The 13,059-nt window shown below is 33.9% G+C and overlaps 1 long non-coding RNA gene across 1 annotated transcript; it reads right to left on the bottom strand.

Moving 5' to 3' along the window:
* Positions 1 to 1,808: 1,808 nt before the first annotated feature.
* On the bottom strand, positions 1,809 to 4,504 carry LOC110617205. Its single transcript, XR_002488327.2, has 2 exons — positions 4,049 to 4,504; positions 1,809 to 2,162 (listed from the first exon to the last, which is right to left on the bottom strand). It is a non-coding gene; the product is annotated as an uncharacterized LOC110617205 (long non-coding RNA).
* Positions 4,505 to 13,059: the final 8,555 nt, after the last annotated feature.

Genomic DNA, 13,059 nt, shown 5'->3' on the forward strand with positions numbered 1-13,059 from the left:
TTCTCAAAAAAACAACAACGGAGGTCGTGTTTCTCGAAATTAGAAATTGACAAAAAATAGAAATAAGATGAAAAGAATTGAAGTGCATAACCTCACAACTTGAACAAATCTCAATTTAATTTAACTTTTAACTGAAAATAATTGTTTAGCCTTTCATGACCATAATAAAATTATAACAACTAAGCAAAAGAAGAAGAAAAAGAAAAAAAGATGGAGAAGAAGGTGAGGGGCAACAAGAGAGGAAATGAGAGTGAGAGCTAGAATATGATTTTTCTAGATTTAATACTATGAGCCTTTATATAAACATAAAAAGATAAAATTTAATAATTTAAAATAAAATCTACTATTTCTATATTATCTCTATCCTAATCTTATCTCTATCTTAATTTGATTGAGTTTGCTTCAATTTGACCTACTTGAAGCTGATTTTATCCTTGCTTAGGTGACAAAATCTATCTTATCTCTTTATCGCCTTGGGTTACAGGTTTGGTCAAGGTTGTAACCTCTAGTGCAAAAATCCTTTAATTCTACTTTTTTCCGTCCCTTTTTTCAACTTTTGCTCACAAACCTGTACAAAATTAAATTCAAATTAAAATTAAATATTTATATCAAAATTACAGTAAAATCAAGTAATTAAATGAGGAAAAAATTGTGAATTTTACAATTCATCAAGTAGTGAAATAACTCTAAAAAATTTAGTCTCTAATTGAAGGAATTGGTCACTATTTGAAAATAACGACCAAATAAAATAAGTTTGCATTTAGCCGGCAGCTAAAAGAATAGCAACTTATTGACTTTTGATTGTTGATTTAGCGACGACTAATAAATGGTCACTAATCGGATGCCACAACAAGTTTGCCATAAATTATGATCGATTAATACTTTAGTTGCTATTTTGTCCCAAATAAGTCACCAAATTAGTCACTATTCAATCGCTATATAAAAGCTAAATATCTCTTTTTATTTTTCTTTTAAAAATTTTTATGATTGCTGAATGATCGCTAATTAAAATACACACTATATGATTATTAAGTGGTTATCATTTAATTGCTAATTGATACTTAGATTAGGCTAAATATTTATTATTTGAGTCAAAATTTGTAATTTATCACTATTTTTTTCTAATAATTCATAATCTTACCATCATTTATTTCAATCCATAATTCTTCTATCCAAAATATGAAAACACTATTATAGTTCAATATTGAAAGTATAAATATATAATAGATTCGAGAGGTTTAATAATAAATTCATGACTAGTGTCAGGCTAGGCTTCCTTGGCGCCTTCTTCTACATGTTGAATGAATAAGAAATCACTAACATACGATTTTGGTCTTCACTGATGTAATGGAATTAGGAACGCTTAAAATCTTTGTTTAAACTTATTTGTAGAACTTGATAAGCAAACACATATAAGCTTTATGCAACCTAAACTGCTTGTAAAAATATTGGTGCACTCAACTCTAGTCCAGTTTCTTTATGAAAATATTATTATATCTTATATGTTGTTATGGCGTTTGAATAAGGTTAAGACTTTGGCTGCTCTTGACACACCCAAGCGTTTGCCCTGCAACAGAAATTTTTATCTACCCTTTTTAATTTAAAATTCCAACCTTGCAGTTGATATAAAATAACTTAATTAAAGAAAATTCAAAGGTTTGAAAAGGATACAACATATCACAAATTGAATCTAGGTTCTATAAAAAGAAATGATCAAGTTATAACAATGTGTTATATATCTCATTAAGAAGTACATAATAAACCCAGAAAATTGCACTAATGACAATAATAATATTAGTATCTTCTCGTTGAATGAGAAAAACCACTTAGAATATCAATTAGATGTAGTGAAACATCTTAGAATGTTGTAAAATGCCACCAAAATAAACATCTTAGAATGTCATATTAAGAAGAAATTTTACATGTTCACACATTTTGGTCCTATACAACTATCTTTTAAGTAATGATACTTATCAGAGATTGGTCATGAAAAAGAATAATAAAATTAATTGAATAGATGAAGGAAAATGATAATAAAACCCTGACTTGGATTGAACATCCTTCTTGCCTCCCAATCTTTTCAGGACACAAGATATGCCAGTATTGACATCAGTCATGACGGTGAAGTTGCGAGCTTGTACCAAGGGACCTCCAGATAGAGCCTGTTATCAAAATAAATATTTTTTTATATATAAATAAGTGAAAACCTTGCGTAAAGAGAACTAACATTTTCCAGGAAGGACTATTATTATATTACAAAAGCTAAAAGTTGCAATAATTTTTTACAATAGAAACTGCAACTATGTGGACTTAACCTATAGTATTAATCATGTAACCCTTGTAACCATATTTAAATAAATTAAAATAATCTCACAATGTAAAAAGATTTTATACAATTTGAATTCAACAGCAACATAAGTGCAAAAAAACAAATACGACTACAATAATGCAGTTGGAAGATAACAGTTATCTTATTTAGGCTCTGACAGACTAGATAAATCCCTGTTTCTTATCTCAAATTCTGTAGTTGCAGATTAATTACCAGTTACTGTTTTGAATTGGGTGCTAATTCAACTTTAGCTATTGACATTTCAAGAATCATCATTCCATAGCTATACACATTCGACTTGTATGAAACCCTGCCAAAGTTTGTCATGAATACTTCTGGAGATATCCAGGAGTCCCTCTAGCACCCAGTATTGAAAGTATACTTTGCTTCTTTTTGCATAGCTTTGCAAGTCCAAAAATCTCAAATCTTCATCTAGAAGAACATTTTGAGGTTTTATATCAAAATGCACAATCCTGGTATTACAACTATGATGCAAGTATTCTAGGCCTCTAGCAATGCCAATTGCAATGTCATATAATATTTTTCACCCGAGTTGACAATTTTTTATGCTCAAAAGATTGATCACATATGAACTTATCTAGTGATCCATTTGGTATGTATTCATAGATCAAAGCACTTTTGGTCATTTCATAGCAGAACCCCAAAAGAGAAACTATGTTTACATGGGAAGTTCTACTAATACTTGCAACTTCATTGATAAATTATTCTCTATCACCTGTAGATTTATTTAGGACATTTTCTGTAACAGAACGACCATGTGGCAGATTTCCTTTGTAGACACCTTAAAATCGTCCTTCCCCTAGCTTATGTGTGAATGAGGGACACTAGCTAATAAAACAGTGTCACAGCTTTGATAAGATAATACATCTAAAAACACAGTGTAAACATGAACAGGTACATTGGCTATTTATGTCTTTATCAATGCCTCTTTTTGTTGCTGGGTCAGTTTTCAGGTAGAACAACTTGCATGCCTAAAGCTACTGCATTCTTGCATTCATGTTCCTATTTATATACATAGCCAAGTCTCAAAGATAAATTAAATGGCAAAGTAGTCAGGGCCGATATAGAGCCTTCATCCTTAAACTACCTTCTACAACTCTCTCTTTCTCTCCTCAATTGATCGTAATGGCTTCTATCCCTCATTTCTACTCAGATTATCAGTTTTCTCCTGAAGAATTCTCAGATATTATGTCGATGATTGCTCAAGAACATTCTGGATTTGTGCCTGTGAATGTGGAGAGATATAAAGGTTTGTGTTTAAATATTGTACATAAGATTTAGGTTCTAATGATTTCTAAATTTCACTTTAGGGTACTCAATGCAATCAAATTGGAAACATACATTGTTCATGGGACAATTGACAATGGAAGACTTCTTCATTTATTTCTTAGTAGTAAATGAATACTGTTCATGGCCCGACAATTATATTGCTTATTCAAAATATAAGCACATTAAGCTTTGGACATCTAGAAGGCCTCAAAACTCAGAACACTTTAAGAATGGGGCGTAAATGAGGTAATCACCAAAACAAACAATTCTAAACAGCATCAAATGAATCAGAACCACATAATCCATAAGAAAAAAAATTTTACGCCTAAATTTAATTCCTAAAATATATAAGCAAAACTGGAAGTATAACTTCAGTTGCGAGTTCTACATAAAAAACACACAATCCAGATAAGAAGAGAAGAATAATACCTAAGTGAATCTTGGGGTATGGATGTGAAGAGGCGACGAGATTAGGGCTACGGAGTTGCAATCTATGAGCTGTTTAAGCTTCGGGTTGAGGCTCCTCAGTCATATCAGTAAAAAGTTCCATAAAGAAGGAAAACTTTCAGCTTAGATTTCCAATCTCGTGTATTAATGGTTCAAGATTTTCAAAATCAGAAGGAAAATATCTCCGAGCATGTAAAGCAAAATCTCAAAAGGATCTAAGTTTAAAAATTAATCTTGTGTAATAGAGCAAAAAAAGTTTTCTATTACCTGAATCCTGAACATCGCAATACCTCCATCAACAGCAAATCAGCAGTGAACTAGCGAAGTAGTATCGACAGATTGCTTCTTCTTAGGCGACGGCAACAACACGACCTAGCTTTGCTTCTTCTCAGGTGAGGGCAGAATCAAAACTTTTTTTTTTTTTTTTCTCAAAGAGGAAGGGACTTGACTTGGGAAGAAAAACAACAGGAAGGGATTTGGGATTTAGCTTAGGTCCGGATATCTCCCAAATTAGAAAACGACATAGTTTTGGTTATTTATAAATATTAAAATTTAATTAAAAATAAAATTTAGTAATCTACGGTTACAATTTCCCTCTTTTGTTTAGCGACCACAATATTGGTTGCTAATCAACACCGTGTAGTTTTAGTTATTTATATAGAGTTGAAAAACGCTTTAGTGACAACATGTTGGTCGCTAACAGTTGATCACAACATTTGCTATTTGGTTGGTACCAAACAATGTCCTTTCACTTATTTATACAAGGTTTAAAAAATGCTTTGGCCACCAATAGTTGGTCGCTACTTGTTCAGTAACAGTTGATGCAACTTAGTCTCAAAATAATTGAAAATTATGACATCATCTTTTCGCCAGGAAAACCTCATAATATTATCTCTAATTTCATAGTTGGTATCTTCTCACCATTTATTTCCACTTGGCTAGTGAAACTGAAAAGAATGTGGCCACGCCCAAGTTGTATGATAAGAGTTATCATTAATTTAATTGATCAGTATCACTAATAAGTTAAGAAAAATGATTTAACAATGAGTAAGGATGACTTGTCTCATGCCTTATGCAAATCATGATATCTTATGATAAAAAATTATATTAGTTCACTAATAGGGTGATTTTCTGAGTAAATTCATAACTATTCAATTTGGATAATTATAATGTCTTGCTAGAGACTAATTATAATTTATGAACTTTAAAAATTCATTGCTAACATTGAATAGTCCTACTAGATCGCACACGATGAAATTTGAACAAATGGTACTTTGGTCTTTTCTTTATCGAACTATTAATAAGTGTTTTGTTTAAACATTATCAATGGGCTCATGTGAATTTCAGCACATATTCGCCCACTTAATGGACTTAAGGTTTGATATAGTTAGTTAATAAAAAGGTTTAATTAATTAGTTAGAAGAGAGAGAGAGAGTCCTAATAGGATTATGGCTTATTTTAAGGAAGTTTATCTTAAAATAAATACCAATATCTAATTGGATTTGAATTCAAATTAAATCAAACTTTCTCTCCTAATTTTCTAATTCTTTTGTCCGAATAAGAGTAACTAAAATAGGGAAAAATAAAACCCTAATAGGACTCTCAATTTTCGGCTACATATAAGGGAGAAAAATGAGAAAGAAACTGGAACTCTTCCACCTCCTCTCTTTAGCCAAACTTCTAAAAGAAAAAGAAGAGATTTTTCTCCTACTTACTTTAAAGTTTTTGGCACTAAACACATCAAGGATTGATAGAGATCATATCTCCAATCCTCTACCTAAGCCGAATTCACAAAACTGAAAGGAATAGACAAACATTCAAGGTGCTAGCACACTTTCCTTTGGCCGAGAATTTCAGCGTGTGAAATCATAGAGGGAAATCGCTATTGGGTAGTCCCTTGGTCACATTTTGCTATTAGAGAGGGAGATCAAAAAGGTGATTTTGATTCGTTTCATTTTGGTCTAGTCTTGCAAATAATTCAGCGAAGGTAACTCTTACACCTTTAATGCCATTATTGCATGCATTGACTCTTAGTTGTTCTTATGGCTTAAAATTGTTTTGTTTTTTGCTGAACCAATCTGATATTAAGCTCATAAGATTCTCAGCAAGCAGATCCTGCACTGCCACTCGTTACATCTGTTCTTTTAAGAACTAGGTCCCCCATATTAAAAGCATGTAGCCAGACCTTCGTATTAAACATTCTGGACATTTTATTTCTATAAACCACCATTCTAATTGCGCCCTTTTCTCGCAGGAATTTGGATCCATCCAAAATGAAGTGCATTTCTTTGGGATTTTCTGAAATCTCAGGTTGTTGTGTCCTAAAGCTACTTACTTGGATTTCCACAGGGATGTCTGTCTTGGTCCTATATACAAGAGAAAATGGCGTTTCTCCTGTAGCTGTCCTGAGGGTAGTTCTATATGCCCATAATATGTGAGGTAACTCCTCGTGCCAGTTGCCCTTGGCTTGGTCAAGCCTTTTCTTTAGCCCATTTAGGATGGTCTTGTTTGTCACCTCGGTCATTCCATTGACATGGGGGTGATAGGCTGAGCTGAAATTTAAGTCAATTTCCCATTTTTTACATAAGTCTTTAAACCTAGAGCTTGCACACTGAATTCCATTATCAGTGATTACTATCTTTGGAATTTCAAATCGAGTGAGGATGTTTTTTGCTGACGAAGGAGATCGCTTGTTGGGTAGTGATGGACTGTACTGCCTCAGCCTCGGTCCATTTGCTAAAATGATTTACTACCATAATTACAAACTTTCTTGATCCAGATGCCTTAGGGAACGGGCCAGGGGTTTCCAATTGCTGCTTGCATTTCTCCCGGGGTCCTTGGGATTTTTGCATGTACTTGACATCTTCGACACTTCTTGATAAGCCGCTTTGCATCTTGCATCATCATCGGCCAGTAATACCCTTGTCTGAATGCTTTCTGAGCGATTGTCCAAGCTCCTTCATGGCTCCCGCAATCACCTTTATGGATATCCTTTAAGATTTTCTGACCTTCCTCTTCTATAACACAATGCAGCCATGGCTGTGTTAAGGACCTCTTGTACAATCAACCATCGATTAGTGCATATTTAGAGGACTTTCTTATTACTTGTTTGGTTAATAACTCATTGGCTGAAAGATCATCTTGTGTCAAAAATTTGTATACAGGTATCATCCATGATTCCTCCTCCTCTATAGGAAAAGAATCTTCCATGTCTATCGCTGGAGTATGCAGTTCCTTAAACTAAACTGGTTGAGTCAGGTGCTGTTCACTGGCTGCCGCTATCTTGGCTAGAATATCTGCCTCTTCATTGTTGCCTCTTGCCATGTAGTAAAGCTTGCAGCTGCCTTGCCATCTTTGAATCTCTCCATCAATGACCGAACCTTTTTCTTGTATTTGATAAGATTCAATCTCAGACTTTAAATTGTCCCTGGTACTGATTAATAATAAATTATGAGTCACTGAAAATAGTGAATTTTCATATACCTAATTCCTTGATGATTCTCAGGGCCATTATTATAGCCTTGTACTCGGTTATATTATTGGTGGCATTGAAGGCGAGCTTTCCGCATACCGAAGCTTTATACAGGTTTGAGACTGCAATAGGATCTCGATTTCGAAACCCTCGACCCTACAAGCTCCATCTGCCCAAACCTTTCACTACTCTATGATTGATTCAGGGGACTCCAAAGGCTCTAACGGTGGAGTCATTTGTATGATAAAATCGGCTGGCACCTGGGCTTTCATGGCCTTTCATGGAACATACCTGATATCATAGGCTGATAATATTACCACCTAGGTGGATAATCGCCCTGATAACTCCAGCCTGTATAAAACCTTTCATAGGAGATAATTTGTTCTGACTTCTATGGTGTGTGACTCAAAGTATGGTCGTAGCTTTGTAGCTAACATTTGGACTGTAAATGCCAAATTTTCAAGAGGAGGATAATTCAGTTCTGCGCCCTTCAAAACTTGGTTAGCATAATATACTAGGTTTTGCTCCCCATTGTTTTCACGAATGAATACCGAGCAAATTGTTATCTGTGTCACAGATAAGTATACAAACAAAACTTCACCTTCAACAGGTGGGTTTAGCAACGGAGGAGATGATAAAAAAGTTTTTCAGACTTTCAAATGCCTCTGCACATTCTTTCCCCCATTCAAACTTGCCTTTATCTTTTAAGGCTTTAAAGAACGAGAGACACCTTCTGATCGAGCATGATATGAAACTGTAACGACCTGAAAGCCAGACCGCTACCGGCGCTAGGATCCAGATCGGCTTAAGGCCGCCGGGACCCGTAGTAAGCCTAACATACATCCTGTTGCCTGGTAAAATCTCATACATGATCAAACATAAACATAATAACTTAAACATCTGATGTATACACCGAGCTTGACCTGTATGATACATAACTGTAAATATAAAAGAACCCCATACTAGAGCCCTCATCAAATGCTTTAGCTGGGTCAACATTACATACATCAAGCTTGGATCACATCCGATGAACCAAAACCTAACCTGTGCATGCATCGAAACCATAAACATAAGACCTCCACTAGAGTCCTCATCAAATACTCTAGCGTGGTAAACATTACATGCCATAAGTTTGGTTCACACTCAACTCAACACTAAAACATAACATACATCATGTGCTAAAAAGGGACTAACCAAGCCTTAGGGCCAACCACAACACTAATCCATAAGCATAACTCTACTTTACGTTACATTCCATTACATTATCTTGCAATATATTATATCAATTTACATTACATGTCTACTCTAAAACACTAATCTATTACATAAGCATAACATTACCCTTGACGTCTTTCTGGACTACCTCTGACCTGCAAATCTGGGGGTTAAGGGAATGGGGTGAGCTAAAAAGCCCAGTGAGCAGAACCATAAACAATGTAATAAATCATATGCTATCATGGAATGCGTCATAACACATACAATCCACATCAAGGATGGACTTGTCACCAAGATCCCTCTCAATCTAATGTGCCCGGCCCTCGACAGAGCTCCGCAGGACTTCTATAATCATCACACAATGCCAAGACGCGTGGACATGGGCAGCCCTGGACTTTCATTAATCAGCATACATAAATAGATGCCAGGACGCGTGGACATGGGCAGCCTTGGACTTTCATCAAACATCAGACATATTGAGGGCTAATGGTTCATCCAACTCCATCCACATCAACAGCAAATTATGCAAAGCATCGTATTCGTGAATTCTAATGCAACACAACCTAATATATACATGGCATTCATGATGCATGGAAGCCTGCTAAAAACTTCATTATTTAAACATAGTTCAGTTCTACTCACCTCTGGCAGACACTGGACTGACTCTGCAATAGCTAACACTGCTGGCCTCCTCGGTCCCTCGGGTCTGATCCTCTTGAAGATCGAGGGTTGGTGCGATCCCTAACTTGGAGATGGGAGGAGACAAACTCCTTGGGTCTCCAAGCTCCCAAAACTTGATTTAAGCTTTAAAACTGAGCTCGAGAATGGGGAGAAAACTCGCCTATTTTCGGTCTGAGGGCCTTTTATAGGTGGCCGATCAACCACCTTCGGCGGCCTAAGCTGTCTCCATAGCTCCACCACCTTCGGCAGCCTAACGTGCCTCCTAAACTATGCCATGTTCGGCGGCCAAACTTGAGGTTCGGCGGCCGAACCTGGGTCCTTCCTCCTTGGCCTATTCTTTCAAAACTCAATTTCTCTTCCATTAAAATCATAAAATCAAGTGAAAACATTTTAGAAAACACATGCTTTACCCTTCTAGAGAGTTCCAACATCCAGGATTCAGCCGGACGGTAGGAATTCCGGTGCCAGAGTCTAGCCGGGTATTACAGAAACGATCCAGGGTAGTGACTCGCCCATTCAACCTTTGTACTTCATTAATGGTTTTGGGTGCCCACATATTTTGGATGGAGCTGATCTTCTAAGGGTTGACCTTTATACCTCTCTTTGAGATTATATACCTTAGAAACTTCCCAACTTTTACCCTGAAAGTACACTTTTTAGGATTCAGCTTCATACTCGTCTTATCCAGTATGTTGAAGACTTTTCGAATATCTTTTGGATGGTCTTCCAAGGATCGACCCTTTACTACCATGTCATCCATGTACACTTCGATTGTTGACTCTACCATGTCTTTAAAGATTCCTGACACCAGCCTTTGGTAAGTTGCCCTCGCATTTTTTAATCCGAAAGGTATTACCTTGTAGTAGTAAACTCCTTCATCTGTTATGAACACAGTCTTCTTTGCATCCTTGGTGTCCATCATGATTTGGTGGTAACCTGAAATGATATCAAGGAAGGAAACTACTGCATGACTTGAGGTCGAGTCTACTTCGATAGACGACACCTGGTAATGATCTTTTGGATATGCTTTATTCAAATCAGTAAAATACATTTATATTCTTTATTTCCCATTAGCGTTCTTAACCAGGACTACATTGGTAAGCCATATGGGATACGGGATTTCCTTTATCAACCCTGCACTCAAAAGCTTATCAACCTCTTCTTTGATCACTTGTTGCCTCTCTGGTGCAAACTTTCTTTTCTTTTATTGGATGGATTTGATGATTTTGTCAATAGATAGCTTATGGGTGATGAGAGCCGGGTCCACACCTGCTACATCTTTTGGAGATCAAGCGAAAGTAGTTACTCAGCTCTTTAGCAACTTTATTAGATGAGTCATTATTTCACCGGTTAATATAATACTGAATCATACCTTTTGTTCCTTACCTAGCTGGACCTCCTCTACTGAGTTTGCTAGCTCTGGATTTAAGTGAGATTACAGCTTCTCCAGCAAGTTGATGGGTATTGTAGCTTTTTCGAGGCTTTTTTTCTGGGTGTCCGTAACCTTCTTTAGCCAACCTTGGATTGCCTCGAACCACAGCTATTTCCCTTGGAGCTGGTAGCTTAAAACGCATAGCAACCATGTTAATAACAATACCGTGGCAGTTTAGGATTGGGCGGCCAAGTATCACATTATACGCAAATGGGATATCTATCAACACAAACTCTGTATACAATTCTCGCCTATATTTTTCGTCACCTAGCACTAGGAAAGGTTAATGGTGCCCAGCACTACCACAGTCTTATCTCCTAATCCTACTAGCAGATAGAAAACTCTAACAAGGCCATTTTTATCCAAGCCTAACTTGTTAAAAATATTTAAGGTGAGAAGGTTAACAGAACTATTTGTATCCACCAATACTCACCTTATTTCGTATCTGTTCAAGAGGATCTTGATGACCAGCTGGTCGTTTTGAAAAAAATCTAATCGCTTTGTCTACAGGGTCAAACCTTACCTCCTGCTTAGCCCATAGTTCTTGTTCCACTGACATAATGTCTTTTGCTTGATAAGAGATTTTGCGAACTAATAAATCGGTGATCCCGCAATTACAGGTATAATGGAGTTATATTAGACTGTGTCTAATAACGGTAACTTTATGCGGAGACTCATCTTATCTAAGGGGTAATGGTGAACCGAGTATTAAGGTGTCCGGATCTTCCTTTCCTCAGATGGTACTGCATTGTCCACTTATTAAATATTTATCACGTAGTCTTTCGTGGTGATAGCTCATGACCTTTTTTGAACAATTATTATGTAACATGAAATATTATCACCTAACAGTTTATAGTTAAATTCTAAAGTATTAAATAAAATTTATAATATTTTAAAAAATTTTAAGATATCGTAAAAATACTCGGTTAATATAATATATCTAACTATTACAATAAAATTTAAAAATAAATCTAATTAAATTTCTATACTTTTATTTTGGGGTCAATTAAATTCCTATATTTTTGCTAATGGCAAAATAAGTTCTCATGTTATTTTTTAATAATAAAAGACTATTTTTCATAATAAAAATATTATATTTTAATAATAATTTTTTTTATAATTTTAAAAATTATTTATTATTTCGATGTATTTTTTTAAAAAATTTTAATGTCAATTAAAATACTAAAATTTTGATATTTTAAATTAAAAAAATAATTTTTTTTCTATTTTTTTAAAAAGAAATATTATATGAAGTTAGGATTTATTTGATTTTTTAACTATAAAGGTTAATTAGCTAATAAAATTGAATTGAGCTTATTTAGCCTTGAACAAAAGTAAATAGACTTATTTGGATTTATTTTTTATAAAATTTTGTAAAATTTTACAATTTTTGAAAATTAGTAAATTATAAAAAAATTTAAATACTAAATAGAAAAAATATATATTCAAGGAAATTAAAAAAATACATGGTTTTATTAAAATACTAAAAAAATTAAATAAAATTAATGAGAAATAAAATATTATCATGTAACAACTTATATTTGAATCATAAAATTTCCAAATTTTATGGGACATTTTAATTAATTGTAGAAAACTTAATCTCTTAACATAATTTAACAACTCCTACAATGATATTTTATAAAAATTTACTATTTTCTGTAAAAGTAAATTACAAAAGACTTACAAACAAAATAGAAAAACAATGTCTCTTTGCATAAATTTTAAATATATATATATATATATATATATAATTTTGTTAAAAATCTAATAAAATATATTAAATTAAGTAAATGCAAAATAAAATATTGTTATCACCATTATATGCTTAAATTATATAATCTTAACCCAAATTTAAAAATCTTATAGAAATTTTCATTGTTGAAAAAAACGTTGATTAGGGTGAGTATTCGGTCGGTTTGGTTCAAAATTAAATTGAACTAATAAATCAAAAATTAAAATTTTAGTATTTATAAAAATCAAATTGAATTGATTTTAATCAGAAACTGAATTGAACCGAATCGGCTGATTCAATTTGATTTAGTTCGGTTTAATCAGTTTGAATTTTTAATAAATTTTTTATTTTTTATTTTAAAATTTAATTAAAATATTTTAATCTTAATATGATCTAATCTCTTCTAAAAATAATATATTATTATTACTAATCAATTCAGTTTGATTTTTTTTTAAATTTTT

Source organism: Manihot esculenta, chromosome 6 (assembly GCF_001659605.2).
Source record: "Manihot esculenta cultivar AM560-2 chromosome 6, M.esculenta_v8, whole genome shotgun sequence".
NCBI classification, from domain to species: Eukaryota; Viridiplantae; Streptophyta; class Magnoliopsida; order Malpighiales; family Euphorbiaceae; genus Manihot; species Manihot esculenta.